The sequence below is a fragment of the Mugil cephalus genome, chromosome 23 (assembly GCF_022458985.1).
Source record: "Mugil cephalus isolate CIBA_MC_2020 chromosome 23, CIBA_Mcephalus_1.1, whole genome shotgun sequence".
NCBI lineage: Eukaryota > Metazoa > Chordata > Actinopteri > Mugiliformes > Mugilidae > Mugil > Mugil cephalus.
In genome coordinates, this window is record NC_061792.1 from 13,353,983 (window position 1) to 13,361,367 (window position 7,385).

Genomic DNA, 7,385 nt, shown 5'->3' on the forward strand with positions numbered 1-7,385 from the left:
CCTGGTCAAATATAACACCAAGGTTTTTTCACAGTAGTACTGGAGGCCAAGGTAACGCCATCACACAAAAACCAGGTGATTAGATAATGAATCTCTGACATGTTTAGGGCCAAATACAATAACTTCTGTTGTCTGAGTTTAAAAGTAGAAAATTACCGGTCATCCGAGCCTTTATGTCTTTAAGGCGCTTGGAGTTTAACCAGCTGATTAGTTTCATCTGGTTTCATGGATTTATGCAGTAGATGCAGTTAAAAAGAAGAAATGTGAGAAGAATTTTATTATTATTATTATTATTATTATTATTATTATTATTATTATTATTATTATATTTATAAATATTATTATCATTCGGACAGATATTAGTCTTGGTTTTGTTGTACTTTTTTATATTGTTTAATTGTACAGTGCTAGCTGTAGTTCTCTGCTGTGACCACCGGAGGGCAGTAAACATACCTCAGACAGTTGTCGTTACTGACAGTGACCACTGGAGGGCAGTGATCGTGATGGTTTCTCTGTTGTTATTAAAGCGGCATCATGTAGTTCATCATTTCACCACCAGATGGAGACGAATCTCCATCACAGGTCATTTTAATGTCGAAGAAGCAGAAACCGGAAGTTATGAACAGGTGTTGGTAAATTAACCTGATTAATGTTAAGCTAGCAACGTAACTTCGGTCTCAAGTTAACGTTGTTTGTCCTAAAATAAAATAACTCGCGACTCTATGAAGAGGAAATAAATGATATGTAGATATCGAGAGTTATGTCCAGGTACAGTCATATTTCGTGTTAAAGTTGACTTCCTGTTCGTGTTTAGCTGTTAGCTTTAAAGCTAATAGAGGAGGAGCTTGCGTTGTTGTGGTTAAGTTAAAATATTATGTAGCTTTACACCTAAAGGTAAATCCTGCAGGGATCCAGACCAGGATACATTCATGTTCACACCAAATGAATGAAAAAATAATCTTTTTGTTGTCTTGTTTGTGTCTGACCAGCAGTCTGCAGCTAAAGACACTCAGTTCATCATAGAAACCAAAGGTGGACACGCAATGTTTTATAATTCAGGCCTGGAACAACAGAGATGTGCGTTTTTATTTAATCAACTGTTGTAAATGATGTGAAGTGAAGAACAGTGACGTGATGTGTGTTTTACTGCAGGTGGAGAACATGCTGATGGATCACCACAACCAGAGCAACTCAGGACAACACCACGACAAGAACCTGGGCAGATAAACTGTTGATGTCTCGTCTGTGACGTTAAATCGAGCTTAAATCTGAGATAAAAATAATAATGATTAAATTGACATATTTAATAAATAAAAGTCATAAAAAGCTTGCTGGATGTGTTTCTGTGGCTTTAAAGTGTTCAGGTATTTGATAATGTTGAGATTCAAGAATCTGTCCAGTGAAGAAAAGATTTAATTCATAGATGAAACTCTAAGAAGAATTCTTCTGCTCATGTGAATCTAAATCAAAGTTAAACTAAAGATCTCCACATGAGCTCAAAGAGCTGTGGCTGTTAGAGGGTTCAGACATTTGGAGGTGGAGGGTTAGTGGCTGTAAAAACACTGAGAGACTGTGTCTTCAGTCTTCAGCTGCTTCACTGGTCCAACACTCAAAGCTTCTCCAGAATCCAGAGGAGAGTCTGAGGTTGAGAGTCTTCAGGTTGAGGGAGTCACTGACTGAACGGCTCAGTGAGTCGGGAGTTGAATCAAGAGCTGAACGGCTCCTCAGAGGGGCGGAGTCTGTGGGAGGCGGAGCCAACTTTTTTACTTTTTCAAAAATCTGAAATATTTCCCCAAAATTAGATGACAAATATACCAAAAAATGGTGGAAAAGTGTGAGCAAGTGGCTGTAGCGGGGGAGCGAGAGTCTGTATCTTCCCCTCCAATCACGTCGCTCCGTCTCCATCTTTCTCCATCTTTGCGTCGGCCAATCACCGTAGCCATTGTCCAAAAATTGCGAGCCGGACCAATCGCGGTCCGCCATTTCCATCTTTCCGACGGCCAATCACGACGGCGCATCTCCAAAATTCAACCGTCCGGCCTTCACGCAGCGCGCAGAAAACCTCTACTGTCATTTCAAATTTACCGCCTCGAATGATTGGAAAGACGTACAACCTTCAGCCGTCTGTAACTACAAAAGGTAAATATGTGGCTAATATCATTGTATTCCGTCAGCTGTCTAGCTTGGTCGGTGTTAACTTTTCATTCATCGCAAAACGTAAACACGCTCCTTTTTAATGTTGTATTAAATAAACTAACGTGTAGCTAGGCAGATATTAATGATATATTAAAGAGAGAAATAACTATTAAAAGAATCGACTGTGACGTCGCATCGCATGTGTAGTTCAAACGTGAACGTTTTGCTCCGACAGCAACGTACGTTACTGTAACTCCCGGTAACGTACAGTAACGCTCCATCACTGTAACGTACTGCTTATCAGTATGCCAGTATGACGTCAGAGTATGAGAGTATGTTCTTATTTACTTTTAGCATAACATTATGAATGAAATCTGTATAGTTTTCACTTCTGTTGTCACAAAAGTCTTGAATATGCACTGTTACCAGTTAATAATAAGCTACAGTAACGTTAGGCAGTAAATCTGTCTACTGGTAACACTCACTTCTGTTGTAACCACAGTCTTCAACATGCATCGCTGCTACTGGTTGATAATAAGCTAGTATTCACTTCTGTTGTCATAAATATATAATATGTAGGCTACTGCTGTTAGTTTATAATTAGCTGTTTGTTTGTGTGACTGTATGCAAGTAAGAACCTACAGTGTGCACAAATATCTGTGTATTAGTAAGTTACAAAAGTGTGCACATTGTTCATATTTGTGTCATGAGCAAATATTAGCTGTATTGGTATAAATATCATTTTCCTGTTAATAACAGATGGGTCCAAACAAAAAAAACATGGGGCCGTGGGAGAGGAGGAGGAGATCAGGCGTTTGGCCTCTGAGGCAGGAAACAGACCAGCACCTCGGCAGAAGAAGTGGCATGATCTATGTCTGAAGGGTAAACCTGGACAGAGTGATATGTGTATCATATTAAATGTAAAGCTATGACATATTTAAAGGGAACACCTTCTTATTCGCTGTCAAACATAGAGATTGAGAAATGCCCAATGCACATGAGGGGACAGATGTCACTGTTTGGAGGTGCACAGAGCTGTAAATGTGGTTTTAAATGTAAAGAATGTATCTGAAGTCTCTTATGACGTGCTGGTGTTGAATTCTGTTGTATTACAATTTTTTTTATCTTGTCCGTGAACCTCTAGCCTTCCAGTTCGCTCCCTGTCTCAGTGCATCCAGGAACCTCATGTACAGTGGAACAGCAGCCAGGGCCTTCACCTGCTGAGACGCTACAGCCAGGACTCAAACCTGCAGGTTCACCACCACCACCACCACCAAAGGATGTCTCCTCAGCTAGTGGTGAACCTTGGCATCAGTAAGTAATGAGGATTTACTTGTGCTGATATTTACATTATTATTATTAGAATTATATTAATATAACTCCGGTTTCCTCCCACCCCTAAAGACATGCTTGTTAGGCTGATTGGTGACTCTAAATTGACCCTCGGTGTGAGTGTGAGTGGTTGTGTGTCTCTGTGTTAGCCCTGCGATAGACTAGCGACCTGTCCAGGTTGTACCCCACCTCTCGCCCGATGCCAGCAGGGATAGGCTCCAGCAACCCCCACGACCCTAGTGCAAGATTAAGTGATACAGAAGATGAGATGAGATGAGATTATTAATATACTCAACTATAAAAAATATACAAAGCCCCAGTTAAGGTCATCTTTTTCTTTTTGTCAGTTTACAAAGCCACGGTTTGGTGGCTCTCATGGTGCCATGTTAAAGCCAAACTTAAGTTTGGCTGGGAAGCATTCACTTATGTAAAGTAAAGAGAATGATACATAGATAGACTTTGATTTAATAAATATACTGGTACACTGTTATTGTTCTCATGTAGCAGTAACTATAGTGGGGCTTTCATGCATTCCATTCCATGTTTAATTGATTTTGTTTTGGGTTTGACTGCTGTGCCAATAATGATCGATTCATTCATTCATTACCATCTATGGTTATCATATAATGTGAACTGTGCCTTCATTCCCTCAGACCTCTGATGTATCCAGCCCCATCACAAGCCCCACAAAAAGAAAAGTGTCACCACCTGGACGCACACTGTTTCTCCTGTGTCTCTTCCTCCTTCTCCTGTTCCTGTATCAAGCTTCTTCCATTCTGCCTCCACTGCTACAGCTGTAAGAACATATTCTACTACACAAGAGCTGCTCTTGAGTAGATTGTTATCATATCGATGTATTAAACTTATTATTTTAAGTATTTTCTTTTCTTTTTATTGAGTGTTATCTGCCACCTCCTCCTGTGTCTCCCCAGGAACCCCCTCTGCTCCTCTCACCTTGCCATTGCCTAAAACTGTGGGGATCGTACCTGTTTCAGATGCTGCCTGGCTGCCCACAAAGCTGCTAAAGACATTTCAGCAGCCCTGTGGAAAGACCAGCGTCTTTTCAAAGACCTGAAACTGTGGTATGATCCACCAGAGTCCTCCCTCATATACCATCAGGTCCTCACTCCTGAGCGCTTCTTCCACCATGACTTTTCTCATGGAAAAAACATGGTGTGACATTCTTTGTCAATATGTATATAATGTAAATAGTTTTAAAAGAAAAAAGTCTTAATTTGCTGCTGTTCTATTTTGTTTTTTAACTTTAACACACGTGTTTGTGAGTGTGTGTGTGAAATTTGTAATAAATTTGTTACATTTCAGTGACTGTCTTCATTTTTTACTGCAAAAATGCAAACTCACTCATAGAAAACGATAACATTGTTGCAGTACTTCATTCAGAAATATAAAAATGACTATAAAAGTACATTTAGGTACATGTGATAACACTTGGTAGTAGTCTGTGTTAAAGGCCTCATGTTCCAACGGTGGAATCGAACCGGCGACCTTTGGGTCAAGAGCCTCCTATGCTTTTCTGCAGTTAAGTGTCATATTTGGTTAAATTTCTCAAATTAATAGACCAGAATATGTGTGATTTTACTTGTGATGGACAGTAGAGACACTAATAACTACAGGCTCCTTCCATTTTTTCAAAAATTTCCTCTCTTTTCCCTTCTTCCCCCGCCTATCCAGACAATTGTTCCCCAGTTTTGGGGCTGGGGAACAATGACAAGCATACAAGCTTATTTATAAAAAACTGGTCTCGAACCTGCAGGTTCGAGACCTACTGGTCTCGAACCTGCAACCCCCAGATTTGGAGGCTGCTTTTTTAACGCACCGAGCTACTTCTCAATTTAAAATATAAAATTTTTTAATTTCTATTTCTGGTTGAAGGGGCCCAAAAAAGCTGAAAAAAGGCAACTACCCAGCTCCAGGCAGGAGCCAGCGGTTGTAGGTAACGGTAGAGGTCACGTAAAAGGGTTGATATCAGGAGGTCGAGGTTCGAGTCCCATCCTTCATTTTTTCCCTGAGATTTTCACGTCCGAACCATCAACTCCTGACTCAAATGACTGGGACGAAGTCAGATGAACGACTCTTTCTCTGAACCACTCAGGTGGTGAGGGCCGTCCTTCCTCTGGGTGAGGGGGACTTCCCTTTTCAAGTCACGTCTGCCTGGAGCTGAACACACAACCTCCAAAACTTCATCACCACCCCTGAGAGACACGGTTGGACAACACACAAAACGTCCTTTTAAAGCCTCACACTGATATTTCACCCAAAACCACCAGTTTAACAACGGGGGAAAAATATTAGGAACAAAAATAATCACTCTTTGTTTGATAAAAAATTTTATTTTACCATAAAAAAAAACAAATCACATTTTAATACACTTTCCTGTGAGGAGTCACTGTGGAAGAACTTTTTATCATTTAAAATAAAAATAACTGTGTCCAAAGAAAGTGAGTCTTAGTTTCTCTGCTGTTTCTGAGGTGACTGTGCTGACCTGAAGTCAGAAGGTTTCTCTGTGAAGCTCATGATGAGACCGGGCTTGAGGAAAAGGTTCAGGATGAGAAGGAGACCAAGTAAAGGACCACGACTCATCTTCAGTTGTCCCCTGGAAACTCATCTGAAAAATAAAAAAAAGGACGACACTTCCTGGATTCACACGTGAAAAATGACTGAACTCAGTCTAAATGACGGGGAACACACAAACAAACTAGAGGAGGAGGTTCCATGTGGAGTCAACCTCAGACCTTCATCATTTGTTCCTGTTGAAAAGTTAACGTACGTGATGGAAAGTCAAGTTTCGTTGGACGACATCTTATATGTTTTCAGTTTTATTTATTTTCTGCGCACTTTTAAAAACAAAGCTCCCTCTGATCTTAAAATCACCCATGTTTCTATCATTTGGATTATCAGTAACAGACGGGAAACGGCAGGTTTATTTCTACAGTGAACAGTTCAACAGCTTTGATACTTTAATTGTTAGTAGAATTGTTGATAAAAATACAGAAAATCGTCTTTAAATCAACATTTATTTTGTCAGTTAATTATTTTTCTAAATGCAGCTGGATTTGACCAAAGAGTCTCAATGTCCGTTTTTGTCCTGAACGCAGCGGACTGACCAGGAAGTGAAGACAGCAAAGCAGCAACACGTTGCCTCTGTCCGCGTGTTTTCTTCCACGTTTCTCCAGTGAGTTGATCAACTGTGACTTAGTGGTGAACACTGAGATGAGGGGGAAAAGCGGAGGTCAGTCTGCAGAGTCTGTTTTGACTCTTTAACCAGTGAATTGATGAGTCAGAGGCAGGAGGAGGCTCACTGCTCTGAAAACACACTCACCTGCGCAGGTGAACGCACCCTGTTGATCAACACAAACACTGACACCAGATTTAAAGGAGAGGAACCAGAGAAACGGTTTTACCTTCAGCAGCAGGAGGAGGAGGAGGAGGGGAGGAGGAGTGATGAAGATCAAATAAATCAGAGTTCCTCCTGATCCTGAACGATTTAATGAACCCAGAGGACAGGAAGTGTTTTTAAAACTATTCCCCATCACTGCCCTCCAGTGGTCAGTGTCAGAAACTACAACTTTTCCACATCCACTAACAATGACCCTCAAAGAGACTTTATGACTCATTTGTGAGAAGAGAAAAACCCAGTAGAGAAGGATGAGTGGGGGCTTGAGGTGGTGATCTAGAAATCTAAGGGACAAACTTCCTTTGGTTAAACTTTGTAAATAGCTCAGTGAGGTGAGACGTCCTAGTAACGCCTCCTTTTTCTTAGGTCTGGGTTTTCAACTCTAGGCTACTGACTTCTTTCTGTTGTTGCTTCTGAGGGAAGTGAACTATGAACACAACAACAAAAAGCTGCACATCCAGGTTGAAGAGTAGTCAGTGAGATCAGCTGTGGTTCTGTCTCT

The 7,385-nt window shown here is 40.8% G+C and overlaps 2 long non-coding RNA genes across 2 annotated transcripts; both read left to right on the forward strand.

Moving 5' to 3' along the window:
- The first annotated feature begins 1,006 nt into the window (after window positions 1-1,006).
- Window positions 1,007-1,274, forward strand: LOC125001101. Its single transcript, XR_007111512.1, has 2 exons — window positions 1,007-1,077; window positions 1,153-1,274. It is a non-coding gene; the product is annotated as an uncharacterized LOC125001101 (long non-coding RNA).
- Window positions 1,275-3,382: 2,108 nt separating this feature from the next.
- Window positions 3,383-5,114, forward strand: LOC125001074. Its single transcript, XR_007111485.1, has 3 exons — window positions 3,383-3,450; window positions 4,122-4,264; window positions 4,401-5,114. It is a non-coding gene; the product is annotated as an uncharacterized LOC125001074 (long non-coding RNA).
- Window positions 5,115-7,385: the final 2,271 nt, after the last annotated feature.